Consider the following 26,770-nt stretch of genomic DNA (forward strand, 5'->3'; position numbering starts at 1 on the left):
CCGAGAAAGCGTATGTCGTGCTTGAAATGCACTCACATCAGTCAGTCATAACAGTGCAACGACACTTCAGGACCAAGTCCAACAAAGATCCACCGACGTGGCCGTGCGGTTAAAGGCGCTGCAGTCTGGAACCGCAAGACCGCTACGGTTGCAGGTTCGCATCCTGCCTCGGGCATGGATGTTTGTGATGTCCTTAGGTTAGTTAGGTTTAACTGGTTCTAAGTTCAAGGGGACTAATGACCTCAGCAGTTGAGTCCCATAGTGCTCAGAGCCATTTGAACCATTTGTCCATTCGGCGATGGTATGCGCAGTTTAAAGCTTCTGGATGCCTCTGTAAGGGGAAATCAACGGGTCGGCCTGCAGTGAGCGAAGAAACGGTTGAACGCGTGCGGGCAAGTTTCACGCGTAGGCCGCGGAAGTCGACGAATAAAGCAAGCAGGGAGCTAAACGTACCACAGCCGACGGTTTGGAAAATCTTACGGAAAAGGCTAAAGCAGAAGCCTCACCGTTTACAATTGCTACAAGCCCTGACACCCGATGACAAAGTCAAACGCTTTGAATTTTCGGCGCGGTTGCAACAGCTCACGCAAGAGGATGCGTTCAGTGCGAAACTTGTTTTCAGTGATGAAGCAACATTTTTTCTTAATGGTGAAGTGAACAGACACGATGTGCGAATCTGGGCGGTAGAGAATCCTCACGCATTCGTGCAGCAAATTCGCAATTCCCCAAAAGTTAACGTGTTTTGTGCAATCTCACGGTTTAAAGTTTTCGGCCCCTTTTTCTTCTGCGAAAAAAACGTTACAGGACACGTGTATCTGGACATGCTGGAAAATTGGCTCATGCCACAACTGGAGACCGACAGCGCCGACTTCATCTTTCAACAGGATGGTGCTCCACCGCACTTCCATCGTGATGTTCGGCATTTCTTAAACAGGAGATTGGAAAACCGATGGATCGGTCGCGGTGGAGATCATGATCAGCATTTCGTGTCATGGCCTCCACGCTCTCCCGACTTAACCCCATGCGATTTCTTTCTGTGGGGTTATGTGAAAGATTCAGTGTTTAAACCTCCTCTACCAAGAAACGTGCCAGAACTGCGAGCTCGCATCAACGATGCTTTCGAACTCATTGATGGGGACATGCTGCGCCGAGTGTGCGAGGAACTTGATTATCGGCTTGATGTCTGCCGAATCACTAAAGGGGCACATATCGAACATTTGTGGATGCCTAAAAAACTTTTTGAGTTTTTGTATGTGTGTACAAAGCATTGTGAAAATATCTCAAATAATAAAGTTATTGTACAGCTGTGAAATCGCTTCAATCATTTGTAATAACCCTTTACTTCATTTCTGTTGTTCGAATCTGTTATTTATGTTTCGCAACAAAGTAGGCATAGAGCGAGCGGGGTGTAGAAAAATGAATCCATATTTCCCAAACCGAGAGGGAGGTTACTGTCTTCATAAAAATTCTTTCAGTGCGTGGTCGAATGTACTTTACTTCCGGAAAAGCGACAGTCTTGCTCCGATCTTCATGAAAGTTTGCGCATTTGATCTTCAAAACGAGGGGAACCTCAACGTCTACGTCAAATTTCATACGGTGTACGGCGGAGGGTACCTTACAACAGAATTCCACACCATTTGACTGATCAGCTTGGGAATTGGCTCATCTATGTATCTTTTCGTGCTGAAGGCATTTATTCAAACCAACGTATGCTGGATGGCGGACGGTTGACGTACCTTTAAATAAATTCGACATCGTTTCGTCTGTCAGCACGAAAGTTGGCAGATATACGTATATTTTCTTAAACGGGGAAAGAGGAGTGGCATGACGGGGGCGGAGGAGGAGATATACGGAGAGAGGAGAACGTGATGGGGGCGGGGAGGGGGAGGAGGTGAAACCAGAGAAGTGACAGAAGCATATTAAGAGAGAGAGGCAGCAGCAGGTAAACAGAGAAAGGGGGAAGGTGGGGAATGACTAATAGAACACTGTAATAAATACATAAATGCGGGGTGTTATTGTGAATTTGGTGTACAATTAGAAAAAGCGGAGGAGGAGGTGGACAGAGAAGGGAAGATGGATGGAGAAGGAGAGGAGGATGAAGTGTTGTGAGAGAGGGGGGGGGGGGGGCAGATGGAGGAGATGGAAAGGGAGACGGATGGGCGGAAGGAGCAGGTGGATAGAGAGACGAGAGATGAGGCAAGAGGGGATGAACTGACATAAAACTGGGATGAAGAAATATCCGGGCAACGCCGGGTTTACTGTTAGCAATTAGATAAATATTTACGCGACAATGGGCGTGTTCGTCTGAAAGAAATTACAGAATATTTTCCTATGGTTAGATACGGCGTATAAAGTCTCGATAACTAGAGCGTTGTTCTTGATGTCTACAAATGGTAAAATTCGTTGCTTAATATAGATGACTCCACCAAAGTTCATCTAGTTGGAATTTCATCTTTATAAAATGAACTAAATAATAATCAACTGAAAAATGCTCCTGTTGGAGCACAATAAAGGCAGATATGATCGTGTTTGGTAGACTCTGACAGAAAACTGGGCAACCAGCTGTCTTGAGTCCTCATTCCACTTTCCTCACCAAAAATCCTAGATGCTTCACGGGACGAGCTACCATGTAATGTAAGAAATTTACCAAGTAAAATTTGCTTTGTTTATTTAAAAATTCAATAAATAGCAGATTTTGTACTAGAACTTTGGAAACCGTTAACAGCGTACTTTCGTGAATGGCACTCCGTCTTCAGGCCACATGTCGCCTACGGGGACCATCCGACCGCCGTGTCGTCCTCAATGAGGATGCGGATAGGAGGGGCATGTGGTCAGCACACCGCTCTCCCGGTCGTTACGACGGTTTTCTTTGACCGGAGCCCCTACTATTCGGTCGAGTAGCTCCTCAATTGGCATCACGAGGCTGAGTGCACCCCGAAAAATGGCAACAGCGCATGGCGGCCTGGATGGTCACCCATCCAAGTGCCGGCCACAACCGACAGTGCTTTAACTCCGGTGATCTCACGGGAGCCGGTGTATCCACTGCGGCAAGGCCGTTGCCACTCTTGTGAATGAGATCCAGCAAATACAAATAATTAGTTTCGTATGACATACACTCCTGGAAATTGAAATAAGAACACCGTGAATTCATTGTCCCAGGAAGGGGAAACTTTATTGACACATTCCTGGGGTCAGATACATCACGTGATCACACTGACATAACCACAGGCACATAGACACAGGCAACAGAGCATGCACAATGTCGGCACTAGTACAGTGTATATCCACCTTTCGCAGCAATGCAGGCTGCTATTCTCCCATGGAGACGATCGTAGAGATGCTGGATGTAGTCCTGTGGAACGGCTTGCCATGCCATTTCCACCTGGCGCCTCAGTTGGACCAGCGTTCGTGCTGGACGTGCAGACCGCGTGAGACGACGCTTCATCCAGTCCCAAACATGCTCAATGGGGGACAGATCCGGAGATCTTGCTGGCCAGGGTAGTTGACTTACACCTTCTAGAGCACGTTGGGTGGCACGGGATACATGCGGACGTGCATTGTCCTGTTGGAACAGCAAGTTCCCTTGCCGGTCTAGGAATGGTAGAACGATGGGTTCGATGACGGTTTGGATGTACCGTGCACTATTCAGTGTCGCCTCGACGATCACCAGTGGTGTATGGCCAGTGTAGGAGATCGCTCCCCACACCATGATGCCGGGTGTTGGCCCTGTGTGCCTCGGTCGTATGCAGTCATGATTGTGGCGCTCACCTGCACGGCGCCAAACACGCATACGACCATCATTGGCACCAAGGCAGAAGCGACTCTCATCGCTGAAGACGACACGTCTCCATTCGTCCCTCCATTCACGCCTGTCGCGACACTACTGGAGGCGGGCTGCACGATGTTGGGGCGTGAGCGGAAGACGGCCTAACGGTGTGCGGGACCGTAGCCCAGCTTCATGGAGACGGTTGCGAATGGTCCTCGCCGATACCCCAGGAGCAACAGTGTCCCTGATTTGCTGGGAAGTGGCGGTGCGGTCCCCTACGGCACTGCGTAGGATCCTACGGTCTTGGCGTGCATCCGTGCGTCGCTGCGGTCCGGTCCCAGGTCGACGGGCACGTGCACCTTCCGCCGACCACTGGCGACAACATCGATGTACTGTGGAGACGTCACGCCCCACGTGTTGAGCAATTCGGCGGTACGTCCACCCGGCCTCCCGCATGCCCACTATACGCCCTCGCTCAAAGTCCGTCAACTGCACATACGGTTCACGTCCACGCTGTCGCGGCATGCTACCAGTGTTAAAGACTGCGATGGAGCTCCGTATGCCACGGCAAACTGGCTGACACTGACGGCGGCGGTGCACAAATGCTGCGCAGCTAGCGCCATTCGACGGCCAACACCGCTGTTCCTGGTGTGTCCGCTGTGCCGTGCGTGTGATCATTGCTTGTACAGCCCTCTCGCAGTGTCCGGAGGAAGTATGGTGGGTCTGACACACCGGTGTCAATGTGTTCTTTTTTCCATTTCCAGGAGTGTATATGACGAAATTCCAGAATCGGCAAGTTAACTTCGCGAAATTATTGTTCCCGGTAAAATGTGTGCTGTATTTACACATACCGTTTTGAAACATCATCATTTTTAAGGCCCACAGCAAATCCCAACATCACGGTAAATTTTTTATGATGCAACTTTTCGAATCTCTAGACTCCCTCCGTGGTGACGCTCGTGTTTCCGACTACAAATAAATATCGTAACCGTGAACTTTCCGACTGACATGAAAATAACATCCCTTCATATTTTACCCAGGCTTAGGACTGGCTAATGCACGTAGTACGTCTTTTAATCTTTTGTTAATATCTATGTACCGTTTCTTTCTTTTTTGAAGAAGTAGGTCAATGGAATCTCTTTTAATTTCAAAAATAGGATTCACTGCCTCCTCCTTCAGATTTTGAATCAGAAAGTACACATTTGGATGTTTCTGATTTATTGAGGAGTTTAGTTTTCTATGCCAAGCTTCGACAGCGTTCGTCGTTCTGTGTCGTTGGTTAAAAACATTCCACATTTCAATAGGTATATCAGCATTTTCCATCCACTGATCCACCATGTAGTCTGCAAATGCTGCGATCTTCTCTCCACTGGGCATTTGTTCCATTATTAAAATCCACACTTCCTCGTCAGTGTTAAGTGGAAGACGCGCCACTGCAGCCTTCCGTCAATCCCAGTTACTGTATCTTCTTCCACAGATACTGGTTAAAGTCAAAATTACAACCGGAAAGTTGTGTTTCAGGCAACACTGAATTCATTGCTTTAATTGTAGCCATTTCAAAATCTAGCACTGCAGTTTTTGGTGACCACCCAGGCATCTTAGATTTCAATCGAGAAAAAAGTCTTACTAATGAATTTTGACTTTTGTCTGGCAGCAAAGCAAATAAAACAGGAAATATCTTAGTTGCCACTTCCGATGTCGACATGGATTGTGTACAATTGTGTGAACTGTTTCGAACAGCTGTCAAATGTGCCATCCATAAGCACAGTTCCATTCGCAAGCAAATACTAGAAGTCTCTTGCCTGGAACAGAGCCGTCATCATTCTTCAAACAACTATTGCCTTTCGTTAATTTCAAAAGGTCTTCGCTAAGGTGAATTTCCGAACTAGAGCCAGGGTTCTGGGTTGTCCCAATAGCTCCTCTTCTCGCACATATATGTGAAGAAACAGTGGAGGAAAATCTTGCCCTAACATTTGTGGCCGCTCTGCAATTACAAGCACACTAAAATCCAGCTGTTGTGCTGTTCCATATCTAGGTAAGCTGTCAGACAGACTAGCCAAAACACTGAAATCCCAAAACTATAAAACGTCATTTTGTGTAAGAGGCACTACAGCTAATCTCCTATTCATCAGGAAGGGCAAAACAGATAAACTAAGCAACAGTGGAGTCTACAAAATAACCTGCACTGACTGCCATAAACCGTACTTTGCGGTCAAACGGGCCGGACCATAACGACAAGGCTTCAGACTCCACCTTTGCTGAACCTGTGCTCAAAGGAGGACACAAAAATCTGACACACACAGAAGTGCTGCATATGGCCAACAAAGGCAGAAAACCCAGCCTAGTAGAAGCAATGGAAATTAACACTTAGTCCTAAATCTCCAGCTGGTCACCGAGCGAGGTGGCGTAGTGGTTAAACACTGGACTCGCATTCGGGAGGACGACGGTTCAATCCCGCGTCCGGCCGTCATGATTTAGGTTTTCCGTGATTTCCCTAAATCGCTCCAGGCAAATGCCGGGATGGTTCCTTTGAAAGGGCATGGCCGACTTCCTTCCCAGTCCTTCCCTAATCCGATGAGACCGATACCCCGCTGTCTGGTCTCCTTCCCAAACAACCCCCCCCCCCCCCCCCCCCCGCCCCAGCTGGTCCTAAATGACCATGACCAGTTGCAACTGAGCACATCACCACTCTTAAACTTCACACAGTAAAGCAGTAAAGTAAACCTGCTGCTAACCACAAAGTGTCCCAATAGTAAACAAATTCACGCCCCAGTATAATGTAATATCCTTTATGTGTTTCATTCCTAACTGTAACAATGTAGTACTTGGTATACAGAGGGGTCCAAAAAAAATGTATCCACTGTTTAAAAGTCCATAACTTGCAAACTAATCGACGGAGTTGTCTCATTTTTGGTGAAAGTGTAGCTTAAAGTCCAACTTGAAGATATCACTGTAGTTGTTCTAAATGGTAACCATTAACATCCACACACAAGCGATACCGCCGAACTGCAGCACGAACTACTGACTGCAACACGTGTTCAGTTGGATATTTGCACACGAATGTACGACGGATTCTCGAAGTTCACCCAATGTGCGTGGCTTTTGTCGATAAAAGACGCCCTTTAGTGTTCCCCACAGCTAAAAGTCCAGAGGAGTTAGGTCTGGGGAACGTGGTGGACGTCTACGGCCTATCCATCTTCCTGGTACATTTTCGTCGAGATACGCCCTAACACGATTTTGGTAGTGGGCTGGGGCACCATCTTGTTGAAAGTAAACTCTTCCGTCTCCATACAAGTCTCGGATGGCAGGTAAAATGGATGTCTGAAGCTTCTGAAGGTACACCTCACCGGTAACTGTGCCGTCAAACAAGAATGGCCCAATCGAGCCCCGATAACACAACCCACACCACACATTCACTCGCGGCAAATTCACGGCTTTGTCTACACGGACGTTCGGATTTTCGGCGGCCCACCAGATACAATTGTGGCTATTCACTGTGCCATTAAATTTGAACTGTGCCTCACCAGACCACACAATCATCTCCGCAAACTCTTCATCGTTGCGCACCATGTTAGTAAACCACTCGCAGTACTCCATTCTACGGTCTGGGTCGTCCTCGTTCATTGCGTGTAGCAATCGTGGGATGCAGCACTTCCACTTTGCTGCCTTCAAAATTCGCCGAACACTTGAGCGACTCACTCCGGTTTCACGGGGACACTGTCTCACAGACTTCTGTGGTGAGCCAGTGAATTGTTGTAACACGCGACGGGGTTTGCTGGACTTGTTACTGTTACACGTCGTCCAGGTCGTTGTTTGTGTACGTCTTTGGCACAGCCTTAGGCTTCAAAATTGTCTCGAATGCGACGAATCGTTAAACGTGTCGTGGCTCTGTTTGATACTCATTTCGCCATTGCCGTTGAACCTCATTAATGTTCTCGTACTTAAAATACCACTTCAAAACTTCCTTTCATCGAATGTAAGTCTTGCGCCAGCCATGTTTACTCGAGTAACTAGGTGCAACTAAGAACAAAACACTATCTGGCGACTGTCTTCTGACAAAACAAAACAACGCAATACAACGCTTGTGTGGCGATTGCCGGAATTACAAACTATTACACAACCAAAGATGAGACAACTCTGTCAATTTGTTTTAAGCAGTGGTCACATTTTTTTGGACCACTCTGTATGTTAATGCACAATTCTTCTAATAATAAAATGTAAACCCCTAAAGAAAACATCACTGTTGTACAACCAACAATTAGTCTCCAGTGCAACTGTTCACAACAAATACCAAAAAATTGTAATTTTGCAATAATGTGTATTCTAAATAATTCTAATTGTTGCCATACCTGGTACTGACAAACCATAAAATGTGATTTACAGAACAAAAAGTCAAAAGACCCGTTTGACAGTTCCAAAGAAAATACCGCAACTAAAGATCGTATGTAAGTGCGTTGTACCTTAGTCCATAATGTGTGGTTCGTAAAAAGCGCCTTGTAAACAATAGCCAGTAGTTATCGGAAGATGGCCTAATAAGCAGAAAACTAGTTCATACAAATAAATATCAGTAGAACAAAAAACCGCCTAAGTTTATTCAACCCGCGGACTTGTTATACGAGTACATCCAATTTGCAAAATTTTCTTTTGTTCTGTTCCTGCACATTTTCCTGGTGTATGTTTGCGTTTTCAGCTGTTTCGAATATTTAGTTTGTTGTTGGCAGTTGAAAACTTTGTGCTGTCGACAAGGGAACTCAGATCGATTCCATATTCCCAGATTGCCAGAAGGCTTTTGATACCATTCCTCACAAGCGACTGTTAATCAAATTGCGTGCATATGGAGTATCGTCTCTATTGTGTGACTGCATTCGTGATTTCCTCTCAGAGAGGCGACAGTTCGTAGTGGCAGACGGTAAATCATCGAGTAGAACAGAAGTGATATCTGGCGTTCCGCAAGGTAGTGTCATAGGCCCTCTGCTGTTCTTGATTTATATAAACGATCTAGGTGATGATCTGACCAACGCCGTTAGATTCTTTGCAGATGACGCTGTAATTTACCGTCTAGTAAAATCATCAGACGATCAATTCCCATTACAAAATGATCTAGAGAGAATTTCTGTATGGTGCGAAAAGTGGCAATTGGCACCAAACAAAGAAAAGTGCGAGGTCATCCGCATGGGTACTAGAACAAATCCGATACATTTTGGGTATACGATAAATCGCACAAATCTAAGGGCTGTCAAATCGACTAAATACCTAGGAATTACAATTACGAGCAACTTAGATTGGAAATACCACATAGTACTGTGGGGACGGCGAAACAAAGACTGCGCTTTGTTGGCAGAACACGTAGAAGATGCGACAAACCCACTAAATAGATAGCCTACATTGCAGTTTTCCGCCCTCTGCTGGAATATTGCTGCGCGATGTGGGATCCTTACCAGGTAGGATTGACGGAGGACATCGAAAAAGTGCAAAGAAGGGCAGCCCGTTTCGTGTTATCGCGCAATAGGGGTGAGAGTGTCACTGATATGATACGCGAGTTGGGGTGGCAGCCACTGAAACAAAGGCGGTTTTATTTGCGGCGAGATCTATTAACGAAATTTCAATCAACAACTTTCTCTTCCGAATGCGTAAATATTATTTTGATACCCACCTACGTAGGGAGAAGTGATCATAATAATAAAATAAGAGAATGCAGAGGTCGGAAGGAAAGATTTAGGGTTCCTTTTTCCCACGCGCCATTCGAGAGTGGAATGGTAGAAAAATGGCATGAAAATGGTTCGATGAACCCTCTGCCAGGCACTTCAGTGTGAACTGCAGAGTAACCATGTAGATGCAGACATCTTTTCCATTGCTCGGTGAATTTTTACTTTCGAAAAAGATCGATCAAATCATTTGACAAATCACAAATGGCTGTGAGCACTATGGGACTTAACATCTGAGGTCATCAGTCCCCTAGAACTTGGAACTGCTTGAACCTAACTAACCTAAGGACAGCACACACATCCATGCCCGAGGCAGGATTCGAACCTGCGACAAAGCATTTGCATTAAAGTTTGCTCGGAAAATGAAATAAAGCGCAGCACCGCATTCTAAATTATGACTGTGCCTTTTGGAGAACCATCTATTATGAGTACGACAACAGTTCGCTTGCAGTATAAAAGTTTCAAAGAGGGCCGACAAGAGGTGGAAGATGAAGGCCGCGCTGGACGCCCTGTCGCATAAATTACAGACGACACTGGTTAAGAAGTTCAGAAAATGTGGTTCTGGAAAATGGCCGAATCACCGTCAGACAGGTTGCTGATGATGTGGGCGTTTCCTCTGCCTCTCTCTGAGCAATTTTTTCGGATCTTTTGGGCACGACGCGTGTAGCAGCAGAGTTTGTTCCGAACTGGTTGACATTCGACCATAAACGTCGTCGCGTAGATATCCATCGGGAATTGCTGAATGAAGTCGACGGCGATGCCGAACTTGGAAAGAACGTTATACCAGGTGAGGAAACCTCGGTGTGCGGGTATGACTTCCAAACCGAGGCCCAATCGTCCCAGTCAAAACTGCTCGAAGAGCCGAGACCGGAAAAAAAAAAATCGCCAAGTTCGATTATCTGCGAAGGTTCTTCTCATTGTTTTCTTCGATTACAATGGAATAGTGCATCAAGGGTTTCTGCCTTACCGCCGTGCGGTCAATAAGGAATAATACCTGGAAGTTATGCGCGGGTTGGGTGAAGCACTCGGAAGAAAACGACCGGAAGTGTGGCGAAACCACCTGTGGAAATTGCGTCACGTTAATGCTCCCCCCTCATACCTTAATGTTTGTTCGTGATTTTATGGCAAAAAAAGCAAAACCGTTATGTTGCCTCAGCCAGCGTATTCTTTCTTTTTCCGAGGCTGAACAGAACTGGTGAAAGGTCGTTGTTTTTCCGCCATTGATGAGATATAAGTAGAATCGCTGAAAGAGCTGAACACCGTAACAGAAAGTGAGTTCCAGAAGTGCTCCCGAGATTGGAAATAGCGCTGACACAAGTGTATTATATCTGAAGGGGGATTACTTTGCAGGGGACAAAGTTGATGTTGATGAATAAATAAAGATCCTTTAAGAAAAAAGAAATTCCCCGTTACTTTTTGATCACACCTCATATGAAATGCACAGACTCCGCCAGAAAAATGTATACACACTTTAAGGAACGAAAGGTACTACTTCCGTGTTTATTTTACATATAATAACTGATCACACATATTGTACAACTTTCAGTTCAGGAAAAAAAAAGGTTCAAATGCCTCTGAGCACTATGGGACTTAACTTCTAAGATCATCAGTCCCCTAGAACTTAGAACTACTTAAACCTAACTAACCTAAGGACATCACACACATCCAAGCCCGAGGCAGGATTCGAACCTGCGACCGTAGCGGTGGCGCAGTTCCAGACTGTAGCACCTAGAACCGCTCGGTTGCTCTGGCCGGCTCAATTTAGCACATGATTACTTTAAATGTTCAAAATCTTCACCGTTGGCGGCTATACACACAACAGAAGGACGAGCGGTCGCCGCAACCACGTCAGTGGCGAAGTTGCTCCGGCGTCCGTGGATTACGTAGATAGACGTTATCTTTCACACTTCCCCACAAGTAAAAGTCCATACGTGTTGGATGTGCCGACCTTGGAGGGAACTCAGTGGGTCCTTTTCGTCTGATCCAATTCCTCGGAAACTTGTCATCCGGCAAAGCTTGTACACCTACACCCAAATCTACGTGATTACTCTATTCACAATAAAGTGCCTGGCAGAGGGTTCAATGAACCACCTTCAAGCTGTCTCTCTACCGTTCCACTCTCGAACGGCGCGCGGGATAAACGAGCAGTTAATTTTTTCTGTGCGTGCCCTGATTTCTCTTACTTTATCCTGATGCTCATTTCTCCCTATGTAGGTGGGTGCTAACAGAATGTTTTGGCAACCTGAAGAGAAAACTAATAATTGAAATATCATAAAGATCCTGTCGCAACGAAAAACGCCTTTGTTTTAATGATTGCCACTCCAATTCACGTATCATGTCTGTGGCAGTATCTCCCCTATTTCGCGCTAATACAAAACGAGCTGCCCTTCTTTGTACTTTTTCGATGTCATCCGTCAGTCCCACCTGTTGCGGATCCCACACAGCACAGCAATACTCCATAATAGGGCGGACAAGCATGGTGTAAGCAGTCTCTTTAGTAGAACTGTTGCACCTTCCAAATGTTCTGCCAATGACTCGCAGTCTTTGGTTTGCTCTACCCACAATATTATCTATGTGATCATTCCAATTTACGTTATTTGTAATTGTAATCCCTACGTATTTAGTTGAATTTACAGCCCTCGAAATTTAGCTTATTTCTTTTAGTACTCGTGTGAATAACTTCACACTTTTCCTTATTGAGGCTCAATTGCCACTTTTCGCAACATACAGATATCTTATCTAAATCACTTTGCAATTCATTTTGATCATCTGATGACTTTACAAGACTGTATATGACAGCATCATCTGCAAACAATCTAAGACAGCTACTTAGATTGTCTCCTATGTCGTTTATATAGATTAGGAACAGTAGACGGCCTATAACACTTCCTTGGGGAACGCCGGATATTACTTCTGTTTTAGTCGATGACTTTCCGTCTATTACTACGAACTGCGACCTTCCTGAGAGGAAATCACGAATTCAGTCGCACAACTGAGGCGATACTCCGTAGTTTGGTTAGAAGACGCTTGTGAGGAACGGTGTCGAAAGCCTTCTGGAAATCTAAAAATATGGAATCAATTTGACATCCCCTGTCGATAGCACTTATTGCTTCACAAGAACGATATTTTCTCTATCCGTGCTGACTATATGTCAATAGATAGTTTTCTTCGAGGTACTTCATAATGTTCGAATACAGTATGAGTTCCAAAACCCTACTGCAAATCAACGTTAGTGATATAGGCCTGTAATTCAGCGAATTACTCCTACTTCCGTTCTTGGGTATTGGTGTGACTTGAACAATTTTCCAGTCTTTATGTACGGATGTTTCTGTGAGCGAGTGGTTGTGGATAATTGCTAAATATCGAGCTTTTTTTATCAGCGTACTCTGAGAGGAACCTGACTGGTGTACAATCTGGACGGAAGCCTTGCCTTTATTGCCTGCTTTGTTACACGTACGATATCTACTTCTATGTTTCGCATTTTGGCAGTTGTTCTTGATTGGAATTCAGGAATATTTACTTCGTCTTCTTTGGTGAAGGAGTTTCGGAAAACCGTGTTTGATAACTCTGCTTTAGTGGCACTGTCATCAGTGACGTCACCGTTGTTATCGCGCAGTGAAGGTATTGACTGAGTCTTCCCACTGGTGTGCTTTATGTATGACCAGAACCTCCTTGGGTTTTCTGCCAGATTTCGAGACAGCATTTCGTTGTGGAAATTATTAAAAGCATCTCGAAGTGAAATACGCGCTGTATTTGGAACTTGGGTAAAACTTTGCCAGTCATGGGGATTTTGCGTTCTTTTAAATTTGGCATGCCTTTTTCACTGCTTCTGCAACAACGATCTGACCCGTTTTGTGTACCATGGGGGATCTGCACCATCACTTATCAATTTATGTGGTATATATCTCTCAATTGCTGTCGATACTACCTCTTTGAAAACATACCACAACTATTCTACGCTTACATGATCAGATCGGAAGGAGTGAAGACTGTCTCTTAAAAAGGTGTTAAGAGCATTTTTATCAGCTTTTTTAAATAGATATACTTTGCATTTCTTTTAGATGGTTGTAGGTGTTACGATATTCAGCCTAGCAGCAACTGCCTTGTGGTCGCTAATCCCTGTATTCGTCTCGACAGTCGCTATTTGTCCAGGATTATTTGTTGCTAAGAGGTCAAGTATACTTTCGCAGCCATTTACGCTTCGAGTTGGCTGATGACCTAATCGTTCAAAGTAATTTTCTGAGAAAGCATTCAGTACAGTTTCGGATGACGTTTAATGCCTGCCGCCGGCTTTAAACGTATAATTTTTGCAGCGTATGGAGGGTAGATTGAAGTCACGACCGACTGTAATTGTATGATCGGGGTACTTATTTGAAATGAGACACAAGTTATCTTTGAACTGTTCAGCAACCATATCTTCTGAATTGGAGGGTTGGTAAAACCATCCAATTAATAGTTTAGTCCGATTATCAGGGGTAGCCTCCACCCATACTATGTCACGCGAACTATCTACTTCAATTTCACCACAAGGCAAACTACCCCTGACAGCAATAAACACCACCAGCTGTATTTAACTACCCTTTCTGAACACTGTAAGATCGTTTGAAAAAATATCGGCTGAACTTATTTCCGGCTTTAGCCATCTTTCTCTACGTATAACTATTTGAGCTTCAGTGCTTTCTATTAGGGCTTGGAGCTCTGGTTCTTTCCCAACACAGCTACGACAAGTTACAACTACAATACCAATCGTTTTTACAACTACCTTACTGTGTTTTACCTGCCCACTTTTAGACGGACGCCCCTTCTGTGTTTCCGTTAGGCCCTCTAACCTAAAAAACTGCTCAGTCCCTTCCACACAGCCCCCGCTACCCGTGTAGCCGCCCACTGTGTGTAGTGGACTCCTTACCTATTAAGCGGAACCCGGAAACCCACCACCCGATGGCGCAGGTCGAGGAATCTGCAGCCTAGGTATCTGCAGCCTAGCTGGTAGTGTGCTGGCGCCCCGCCCCGTTTGTTGGTACAAGACCTATTCATCAGCTCTATAAACCGCACGTATAACGTACTGGACGCTGTCTTGAAAGGAGGGTATAAGATGAACATCAACAAAAGCAAAACGAGAATAATGGAATGTAGTCGAATTAAATCGGGTGATGCTGCGGCAATTAGATTAGGGAATGAGACACTTGAAGTAGTAGAGGAGTTTTGCTATTTGGGGAGCAAAATAACTGATGATGGTCGAAGTAGAGAGGATATAAAATGTAGACTGGCAATGGCAAAGAAAGCGTTTCTGAAGGAGAGAAATTTAACATCGAGTATAGATTTAAGTGTCAGGGTTTCTTGAAAGTATTTGTATGGAGTGTAGCCGTGTATGGAAGTGAAACGTCAACGATAAATAGTTTGGACAAGAAGAGAATAGAAGCTTTCGAAATGTGGTGCTACAGAAGAATGCTGAAGATTAGATGGGTAGATCACATAACTAATGAGGAGGTACTGAATAGAATTGGGAGAAGAGGAATTTGTGGCACGACAAGAACAAGGGATCAGTTGGTAGGACATGTTCTGAGGCAGCAAGGGATCACAAATTTAGCATTGGAGGGCAGCGTGGAGGGTAAAAATCGTAGAGGGAGACCCAAAGATGAATACACTAAGCAGATTCAGAAGGATGTAGGCTGCAGTAGGTACTGGGAGATGAAGAAGCTTGAACAGGATAGTGTAGCATGGAGAGCTGCATCAAACCAGTCTCAGGACTGAAAACAACAACAACAACAACAACATATACCTGGCAAAATCGGTGTGTGTAACATTTCCGGGTACACTTCTCCAGTGACAGCTGCGTCAAAGAAAACGGTCCTAGTAAGCCCCTGGATGACAGTCCACACCATACACAAACCCCCTGCTAGATTTACCGCATTATCCACATAAACATGCGGATTTTTCTGTGCCCAGGAAACACTGTTATGCCGATTCACGGTTCCACTAAGTGTAAATTGCGCTTACGTTTCGACACTCCACACTGCCTTCGCCGTCAGTTACCATTTCCGATACTATTCGCAAAATTGCATTCGGCGATCAGGATCCCGTGCAGTAATCGTGGTATGTAAACTTTCCACTTTGCAGCTTTCAGAATTCTTCGTGCACTTGTACTGCTAACCCCAGCTTCGCACACGAGAGCCGAAGAAGCAGGACTTGTAGCTGCACGCTGACCTCCTGTGAATATCACATCGTTCCACGCAATTCAAACTTCTCCGTGATGCGTTTAATTGTCAGCTGGGTTGGCGGTTCTGTTTCAAACGGCCGCCTCTGCTCACGTTGCAAATCGACACCAGTATCAAACTTGAAAAACCCCTTCACAATACATTTTCGTTGCTCGAATGTTAAGCGTGCTCCGGCCATCTTGTTTTCGGAGTACCGAGATGAAGGTATTAACATCTGTGGAGCCAAAGAGCATATTACAACATACTCGTAACCATAGAGTAAATATCTCTGGAGTGAGCATTCACGTGCGCAGAACAGATTTTGTGTTGTCAACATACACTGCCGGCCTGGTGACGTGTTCTCGGGACGTCGTGTGTTTGTCCGTATAGCGCCCTGTATATTTACAATGTCACTACATCCCTAATACAGACGGATTCTTTTCGTACGTGTCGTGGATTATTTATATATGTTGCACAGACATTTTAACAGTATCCATTTGATACCGGGAATAAACCAGCTACGTAACGGCAAGTGGTATTACATCCTGCTTCTTTGCGATAGGTGTCACAGTTCAGATGCACTCGATTTTTGGTACTTTTAGGTATGATACGGCACTTTATAGTATTACAGAGCCTGACGTACATTTTTTCAGTGGTCTTGCAAAACGACTTGACAGTACGCTAGTTTTTTTGCAAGTGTCCGAAAAACACCGAATTTGCCTCACATTAGCGATTATATCCCTGCTAATTCGTCCTTTTCCTCTGCTATTTCTGCGTATTTATTTTCTCTTTTTTTTGCGACCTAAAGCACAATTTTTCTTACTGGCCTATTATTATTATTATGTGCGATTGGACCCATACGGATCACGCAAAGCTTTTCCGATTCAATTTTGTAATTCTCCAAACTTCTCTCATTCTTTCCCTATGAATTCTCTTTCTTTCCTCTGTCCATTTTGTCCCCTGTCTCTTGCAAACTTCATTCTCGGATTGTACTTTCCAACTATTGATTTTTTGCCTGTATACATTTCTGTTTATAACTTCTGAAGAATTTATTTGTGCATTTGCTAGATCTGTTTTGGTTTCTTGTATCCAGGGTATGGTTTTCAATTTTTCAATGTATATTAAAATTTTGTGGGAGAGTCTGGGTGTTGGGAGTCTGTGGATATGACCGTAAAATTTTAGTCTTCTTTTCCGGATGTCTGCGGCGAGGTTAGATAATTTTTCTGTAGTTTTCCGAGACTGTAACCTGTATCCATCTTCCGTTCTTTTTGGGCCAAGAATCTTTCTGATACTTTTGCGTTCCTCTTTCAGGATGCCTTCCAGGTCGCCTTTTCTATGGAGTGTGAGTCTTTCGCTGGCATATAGTGCTTCGGGCTTGATTATGTATTGTAGTGTCGTATTTTTGAGTGAATGGAGAGACACTTTTTATTGTAGATGTTATGGGTTTTCCAGTATGCTCTTTTCAGTTTTTGCAGTCGAACTTTTTGTGCAGTTTTCTCTCCCCCTGTGGGTTCTAGGACCTCGCCTAAGTATTTAAAGAATGGAACTCTCTCAATTTGTCCATATTTTGTAGTCAGTTTTTGAGTTTCAAATTTTGAGCAGATGAATTTGGTTTTTTGGAAGGAAATTTGTAGCCCAACTTTTTCGGCGCATTCTTTGAGAATGTCTATCTGTTTAATTGCTGTGGTCTCGTTTTCTGCTAGAATGGCCACGTCATCTGCAAATGCCAAGCATGAAATTTTAATACCATCTTTAGATCTTCCTAGTTGTATAGGCTTCCAGTAATTTTGATTCTTCAGTTCTTTTTCCCATTCTCGGATGACTTTGTCTAAGACAAGGTTGAAGAGGAGTGGAGACAAGCCGTCACCTTGTCTGACGCCGGTTTTGATCAGGAAGGGCTCTGATATTTCACCCAGGAATTTTATCTTAGAAGTTGTGTTTGTGAGCGTTTCTTTGATAAGGTTTAGGGTTTTCGGATCGAGTCCTAGCTCCTCAAGGATAATAAAGAGAGATTGCCTATCGATTGAATCATAAGCCTTTGCGAAATCAACAAAGGAACAAATGATCGGACTGTTTCTGACTGCTTTGTATTTTAGTGTTGTCTTCAAATTGAAAATTTGTTCTGCACAGGATCGGTGAGGGCGAAAGCCAGCTTGCTATTCACCTATACTGTGTTCCAGTTGTTCTTGTGTTCGTTGAAGAAGACAAGCTGAGAGGATTTTATAAGTGACTTGGAGAAGGGAGATTCCTCGATAGTTGTTTATATCTGCCATGTCTCCCTTTTTATGCAGTGGATGAATTAGGGCGCATTTCCAATCTTCTGGTGGTTTTTCTGTCTGCCAAATGTCTGTGATGATTTGAGTGAGTTCTTTGAGGGAATTTGGTCCAAGATTTTTAAGTAGTTCTGCAGTGATATTATCTTCTCCGGATGCCTTGTTGTTTTTCAGTCTATGAATATGTCTTTGGATCTCCTCTAGTGTAGGTGGTGGGGATTCTGGATTTGTGTAGATAGCAGTTTCTTGAGGGAATCTTGAAGAAGGTTCAGGGCAATTGAGGAGTCCGGAAAAGTATCTTGCCAGCTCCTCACAATTTTCCCGATTTGTGAGCGCTAGTTTTCCGTCTGGTTTTCTGAAACATAGATTTCGTGAGCCGTATCCATTGATTCTCCCAGCAAAGGTTTTATAGAAGTCTCGTACATTATAGTCACGGAAATTTTCTTCAATAGACTCACACTGTTCCTTGAGGTACTTCCTCTTGACTTGTCTGATTGTTTTTGCCACTTGTCTTCTGGTGTTGTGGAAGTGATCTAGATTTTCTGGGGATTTTTTACTGTTATACTTCAGAAAGGCTTTCTTTCTTTCTTCCAGCGCTTTTTCACATCCAGAGTCCCACCAGGGGTGTTTTGTGTTCTTTTTCAATGGGATCAGTTCTTTTGCCTTCTTTGTAATTTTTGTTCGAAATTTTTCCCAAGAGTCAGCTGGTTCCTTTTCCCACTCCTCCTTCAGATTGGTTTCTTTGATTGTTCGTGTGTCGAATTTCATCATGTGTTTTTTCTTCGGATAGAATTTTTTTGGGGTGAATTTCGCTTTAATGCGTGTTAAGTAGTGGTCTGAGTCAATGTTCGCCCCTCTGCGGACTTGGACATCATGGATCTGTTTCTGTACGAAATAGGAGATGGCAATTTGGTCAATCTGATATTCGCCGATCTCTTGTATGGGGGACCTCCAGGTCTTTTGTTTTCTAGGTTTTTTCTCAAAGATGTAGACATTATTTTTAGATTATTTTGTTGGCATAGTTCAATAAATCTCAGTCCGTTTCTGTTGGTGAATCTGTGTGCCGGATATTTTCCTACAGTTTTTTAGTGTTCTTTCTCTCTGCCAATTTGTGCATTGAAATCTCGCATTAAGATTTTGATATCATCCCGGGGAATTTTGGCCATGACATCTTCAAGTTTAGTCCAGAATTTTTCAGTTTGTAGTTGGCGTTTTTTGTTGTCTATGTTTGTGGGTGCATGAACATTTATCAATGTGTATTTCTTGTTGACGCACTGGATACGCATGATCATGAGGCGATTATTTATGGAAGAGACCTCTCTAATTGAGCCTAATATATTTCTGTGCACCGCAAATGCCATGCCCAGGAGTGGCGTACCATTGGCAATTCGTTTGTCAGTCTTGCTCTTGAAGATGAAGATGCGATAGTTTCCATAGTCTATTGTATTTTCATCCGTGAATCTAGTTTCTTGTAACGCTAAGATCTTAATTTTTTGTTGGCCTATTTATTTAACGCATTTTACGTACTTGCTCCCAGTTTATTAAATAAATACTAGACTCAGTAATCTGTATACATAATCGACAAGTCACTGATAAATTCATGGAGAATAGTATTTGCTGAAACAACTAACCATTCCCTTTCCTGATCCGCCAGCAATTTTCGAGAGGAAGCGATTGTTTGTAAGCTTTTGTACAAGCCGTAATATCTATTTTATAGTCATAAAATCGTAGAAAAATAGGTCTACAGAATCACGCCTTAATTATAATGCGTCTCGAAATTTTTAAACATACACAGTGTCTCTTAGTAATATGATAGCAATAATTAGAGCTACATGGTATGTACCCATGTAAAGTTACTATCCCTCCTTTCAGATATTTTTCTTTGCATCCGTAGCAACAACAGTAATTCACCGTCGCTATTACACTATCAACAAACGGTGAAAACACAGCAAAAACTCCTGATATTATAATCTTCAAACGCTGCAGAAAGCATACACGCACAGCGAAGTCCACAAAACACGTGACTATCCTGGTTTAATGTTGACAACATGCGCAGAACGCAATGCTCACTCCAGAGACATTTATTACTCTTTGCTGTTATGTTAGACTGTGCTCGTAACTCAGCTCGACCGATAATATCGATATCTTGATAGAGGCCGACAAAGAGCGTATACATCTTTCTGGCGGACTCTGTATAAATCGGAAATTTCTGTCGCCCATGTAAGCCGTCAGATAGGATCTTGCACGTGGCTTTGTGCACCGGTTTAGTCGTTAATTAATATAAAGAGTGTAGAGAGGTATGTCAAACCAGATTGCGAACTGACGGCGACTAAGTACTCTTAATGAGTTACGTTGGGACAACTTCGAAGGGGATGTCACCCGAAAGGTTAATTGGCTTGCGGGCATCCTGCTGACCTGGTACTGCTTCAGGCACACACACACCCACTGTGTGTGTGGGGGGGGGAGGAAGGATATCCCACGCCGGCTTGTTCTGCCAAGTGTGTCAGCGCCGCTGGCCCAGCAGGCAGTGCGCAGGCGTGACCCGGTAAGGCGAGCGCAACAGGCGGCCGTGACGTCACGGCATACGTCACGTCACGTGACCCCGATATCACCCTCCGCGGCTTGGCGGGTTGCGGTCAGCTGTGGCGCAGGCGCACCGTGGAGACTGCGAGCTGTAAATAAAGTACGCGGGCCGACCTTTGAAAAATAATGCCACTTACCTCTGCAGGAGTTGTTGTTGTGGTTTGATGCAGCTCTCCATGCTACTCTATCCTGTGCAAGCTTCTTCATCTTCCAGTACCTACTGCAGCCTACATCCTTCTGAATCTGCTTAGTGTATTCATCTCTTGGTCTCCCTCTACGATTTTTACCCTCCACGCTGCCCTCCAATGCTAAATTTGTGATCCTTTGCTGCCTCAGAACACGTCCTACCAACCGATCCCTTCTTCTAGTCAAGTTGTGCCACAAACTTCTCTTCTCCCCAATTCTATTCAGTACCTCCTCATTAGTTATGTGATCTACCCATCTAATCTTCAGCATTCTTCTGTAGCACCACATTTCGAAAGCTTCTATTCTCTTCTTGTCCAAACTATTTATCGTTCATGTTTCACTTCCATACACGGCTACGCTCCATACAAATACTCTCAGAGAAACGACTTCCTGACACTAAAATCTATACTCGACGTTAACAAATTTCTCTTCTTCAGAAACGCTTTCCTTCCCATTGCCAGTCTACACTTTATATATCCTCTCTACTTCGACCATCATCAGTTATTTTGCTCCCCAAATAGCAAAACCCCTTTACTACTTTAAGTGTCTCATTTCCTATTGTAATTCCCTCCGCATCACCCGACTTAATTCGACTACATTTCATTATCCTCGTTTTGCTTTTGTTGATGTCCAATTTATATCCTCCTTTCAAGACACTGTTAAATCCGTTCAGCTGCTCTTACAGGTCCTTTGCTGTCTCTGAGAGAATTACAATGTCAGCGGCGAACCTCAAAGTTTTTATTTCTCCATTGATTTTAATTCCTACTCCGTATTTTTCTTTAGTTTCCTTTACCGCTTGTTCAATATACAGATTGAATAACATCGGGGAGAGGCTACAACCCTGTCTCCCTCCCTTACCAACCACTGCTTCCCTTTCATGCCCCTCGACTTTTGTAACTGCCATCTGGTTTCTGTACAAATTGTAAATAGCGTTTCGCTCCCTGTATTTTACCTCTACCAACTTTCAGAATTTGAAAGAGAGTATTCCAGTCAACATTGTCAAAAGCTTTCTGTAAATCTACAAATGCTAGAAACGTAGGTTTGCCCTTCCTTAATCTATTTTCTAAGATAAGTTGTCAGGTGAGTATTTCCTCACGTGCTCCAATATTTCTACGGAATCCAAACTGGTCTACCAGTTTTTCCATTCGTCTGTAAAGAATTCGTGTTAAAAATTTGCAGCCGTGGCTTATTAAAGTAATAGTTCGGTAATTTTCACATCTCTGCAGGAGATAGCACTGAAAAGTAGAGGAAACATCGTTGGGTTGGTGCCCAAGTTCGTAGCGTTTTTCCCCGAGTGTAATAAGTGAAACAGATACGCATAGCAAAGACGCCAGTCCTCAATTATGTGACCACTATTTTCAACAGTCCGCGAACATTGTGATACATTTCCGATCTCGCGACTGTTAAACGAAACACGTGGTTTTGAGGCGATGAACTCGCCCCACCACGTTCGGAGCGCATTTACAACCGGAAAGGAGGCTCCTATCTCGTTCGACGGAGAGCGGTAAAGGTGAATGTCGGAGGACGCAAGTTCAGGTGAATAAATTTATCATACTTTGTAATAATTACTCACCGTACTGCAGTAGTTACAGATGTGAAGCAGCACTGGTAATCCGACAAATAATACAGAAAAATATTTGAAACTAGCTGGGTAACCGGCGTTAGCCGCCTACCTGTTTATTATGGCCTTTATCTCCTCCTTGCCTTTCTGTGCACCTGCTCTTCCTCCCAAATCTCTGCCTACCTCTTGCTCCCCAACTTCTCCCAGCATCACCAACCGATCACCACGACCCGAATGGAAAACTGCTCGTTCTCACCCTCATAGTATATCTTCCCAGATGGTAACGAACATGTGTACCAAGTTTGGCTCAAATCGATGCAGGGGTTTAGAAGCTTTTCCTCCGCGGTTTCGCCAGAGTACGCACATGTCACGTATACGTATGACATATGTATGTACACGTATTTCTCCCGCATCTGTCCCGCTCAGTCTTTAATGATGACGTATGTCCTGATCTGTGTGCCGCACAATGGTATAATTATGTAGATACGTTCGGCGGTATATCTGGATACTGCCTCCGAAATTTTTGTCGGAATAGAGTAGCAGAGAAGTAATAAATGTAATGGTCACGCATGTAGCGCCTGTTTTTTTTCCCCATCTCGGTGTTTATGACGTCGTGTTCCTGAACTTTGTGTCGTACAGTGACGTGATTTTGCAGGGACATTCAGTGGTATGTGTGAAAACACCGCTCTCCTGGTCGTTACGATGGTTTTCTTGACCGAAGCCGCTACTATTCGGTCGAGTAGCGCCTCGATTGGCATCACGAGGCTGAGTGCACCCCGAAAAATGGCAACAGTGCAGGGCGGCTATTATATCTCTTAAAAAAATGTAACTATTTATTTAGAGGAAACACTCTCCTAGTAAATTTGTTTGTCCTTTGATTTATCGTGATCTGTTACTGATTTTTAGTGAAGTTAGTTTTTACGTTTAGCTTTCAAAAAAATACAAAAGAGATATAATAAGCAAAATAATGAATTTCGTAGGTTGCCAATTACGAAAATATATCCGGTTTTATCGAGTGCCAGGCTCCCTACAAATTACTGTAAATGCAATAGCGTAGTATTACTCAGCTCCAGTTCACTGATCTGAAATTATTACCTTCACAGAAAATAGACAAGTTTTAATAAAATTATTTCACTGGATTCCTTCAGTTAATCTCACTGAATCTTTTTACATAATTTCTTCCGCTCCGGCTATCAGACATTATGCTGCGAAAAAATATTTTTAAATGTACCGCGTAATGGCGGCTAATTGTTAAGTCAGAGATCACTGTTACTCGCTCCGCAGCAGCTGGAAACGTGCTAAATAATTTTCATTAAATATTCTTTTCGTAAGATAAATGTGGCGTAGTTTCTTGAAATAACACACGGAGATCACCTTATACTAATATATTCTTACTAGGACACAGTTTACACCATCAAATATTTGCAATTACGTTACGACAGAAACAAATGCTAGCGCAGCACGATAGCTTGCGTACCTCATTCCAGCTAACACCAGAACGAACAGAACAAAACAGACTAGACAGAAGAATGAGCATTGCATTGTGTTTTATACTCTTACAAAGATAATAATACTTATTTTAATTACTTACACATTATAATCTCATACAATAAAAATGTCTTTTCTGCATCTATCGATCTATATTGTATATTTTTACAGTTCGTGTTATTACCTTTCGCAGATGAATCGATGTTTGCAGTTCATTTCGAGTCACATACAGTCATTTTTATTTATGTTTCACCTCGATAATGGTGAATATTGCAAAAGGGACACTACACGGCCTGGATGGTCACCCATGCGAGCGCCGACCACGCCCGACAGCGCTTAACTTCGGTGATCTCACGGGAACAGGTGTATCCACTGCGCCAAGGCCGTTGCCACAGTTAGTAGTAAAGCAGTAACAAATTGAAAGTCATGCCTGATAGGCATTTCCAATGCACGAACAGCGAAAATGTCGTTTCATTATTTTGTGGGGGTTGTCGCCGAGGAGAAGTTGCGTGAAGATTTCAGAGGGTGTGTAAAGTTCGTGGCAAGTCACTAAACTCCAATACTGGATGAATAAAACTGCTTTTTCCCACACATCCGCAGCCCTGTAGTAGACAGGTGGTTTGTGCCCCACAACGGGTCCGTCCAGACAGTAAGTTGTATGTGTACCAAGTTCGTCTGAATTCCGTCCAGTGGTTTAGGAGATGTAGAATACATGCACATGTACATCCATGCAGTAGTGTCCAAGTTAACTCGGACGAGCTCATATTTTACAAGGAATTGAATTTTTGGTTGGTTGTGAACAATTTTACCTGCCCAGTTTTTCGACTCTTGACGCACTATGAACAATTATAGCTCCCCTCCAATTCGGACGAGGGATTGTATGTGTAGCGACGCCGTGTGTTTTTATGTTAAAATGGATATTTCAGCTGAGAAACGACCAAAAATAGTTCCTCGTCGTCAAAATGGTTCAAATGGCTCTGAGCACTATGCGACTTAACTTCTGAAGTCATCAGTCCCCTAGAACTTAGAACTACTTAAACCTAACTAACCTAAGGACACCACACACATCCATGCCCGAGGCAGGATCCGAACATGCGACCGCAGCAGTCGCGCGGTTCCGGACTGAGCGCCTAGAACCGCTCGGCCACAGCGGCCGGCCCTCCTCGTCGACACACGTCTGTAAGAGACATTTCCTCTGTTGTTGGCGAGGGAAAAGTTAACTGTTTCAAGATTTGCTTGGCCGTGTTGTGATACTGCCTCATTGTTCGCAAAGAAAAAAGGCTGGTGTGGACGGGAACGGAAAGCACCACAAGAAGTGACAAAACTCGACTGAGAGATGGTACAATTCACCCTCGTAAGACGAGTAAGGGCCTTCAGAGTCTGCTGGCTATTGGGGTCGAGATTGACCTTCGATGTAGGCTCCTTGGTTGTGGGTGGAAGGCACGAAAGCCAATAAAGAGGCTGTTCTTGACACCTGCCACGAAGAAAAAATGGTTGACATGGCCCAAAATGTACGTATATTGGGCCTCCAGTGAGTGGGAACGTGTAATTTCCAGTGGTCCATCACCGGTTCATTGTTGAAGGATAACAGAGCAGCTATTATAGTCGGTGAGAGCCGAGCGTCGTGGACAGACTATAATATATCCTCCCAAAAAACAGTGCTCTGAAGTGTGTTCACTGCTGAAACTGGAGGAATTGACAAAGAATGCACAAGACAAATTTTACTTAACCAATGTAACACTTGAAGAGTTTGCGCACAATTGCACAAACAGAAGCTCGTAAAAATGTTTGTGCCGATACTTTGAACGCCATTGAAAATAGTTCTAATTTCTTGGAAACAGTGATGACACGAACTGAATCTTGGTTTTTCACTTACGATCCAGAATCTAAGGGCCAGTCCGTGCGCCGGAAGGGTCCAGCTTCACCGAGAGTGAAAACAGCTCGAAAGAGCAAATCGAGACTCAAAGCGATGATGGAATTTTTTTTCGTTATTTCTGTTTTTTGGTATCCTTACTCGGATACTGAAGGTGAGACTGTTAACATTGCTGCCTTGAGGTTCTTGCTCAACTCCGTGAGAATATAAGGGGAAAAAAGCGATCGGAATGGTGGAAGAAAAAGTCACTGTTTGTGCATCAAGACAACACACATGCTCATACCGTATTGCACGAAATATATTCGCTGTTGGGAGTATGGACAACCATCAGCTGAGTAATGGAATGACTACAGTGAAAATTTGTACCTGTCCGGGCCTCGAACCCGTATTTCCGGCTATTCGCGAGCGGCCGCCATAACAGCTTTTGCTATCCGCGCACGAATCGCGGCCAGACCAAACTTCCATATGTCGCAGCCTGCACTCGTACATACATTATGTAATTCCCGTACAGGGGAGGACATATTAGTTGAAACTAGCTACCTGGCTGTTGTTGTTGTTGTTGTTGTTGTGTGTTGTTGTTGCTGTGGTCGTCAGTCCAGAGACTGGTTTGATGCAGCTCTCCATGCTACTCTATCCTGTGCAAGCTTCTTCATCTCCCAGTACCTACTGCAACCTACATCCTTCTCAATCTGTTTAGTGTATTCATCTCTTGTTCTCCCTCTACGATTTTTACCCTCCACGCTGCCCTCCAATGCTAAATTTGTGATCCCTCAATGCCTCAGAATATGTCCTACCAACCGGTCCCTTCTTCTTGTCAAGTTGTGCCACAAATTCCTCTTCTCCCAGTTCTATTCAGTACCACCTCATTAGTTATGTGATCTACCCATCTAATCTTCAGCATTCTTCTGTAGCACAACATTTCGAAAGCTTCTATTCTCTTCTTGTGCAAACTATTTATCGTCCATGTTTCACTTCCATACACGGCTACACTCCATACAAATACTTTCAGAAACGACTTCCTGGCACTTAAATCTATACTCGATGTTAAATTTATCTTCTTCAGAAACGCTTTCCTTGCCATTGCCAATCTACATTTCATATCCTCTCTACTTCGACCATCATCAGTTATTTTGCTCCCCAA

General features: G+C 43.9%; 1 protein-coding gene across 1 annotated transcript in view; it reads left to right on the top strand.

Moving 5' to 3' along the window:
- LOC124719895 (tyrosine-protein phosphatase non-receptor type 11-like) overlaps positions 1-26,770 on the top strand; it is a 299,365-nt gene that overhangs the window by 100,912 nt on the left and 171,683 nt on the right. The gene's annotated exons all lie outside the window — the stretch shown is intronic.

Source organism: Schistocerca piceifrons, chromosome 11, assembly GCF_021461385.2.
Source record: "Schistocerca piceifrons isolate TAMUIC-IGC-003096 chromosome 11, iqSchPice1.1, whole genome shotgun sequence".
NCBI classification, from domain to species: domain Eukaryota; kingdom Metazoa; phylum Arthropoda; class Insecta; order Orthoptera; family Acrididae; genus Schistocerca; species Schistocerca piceifrons.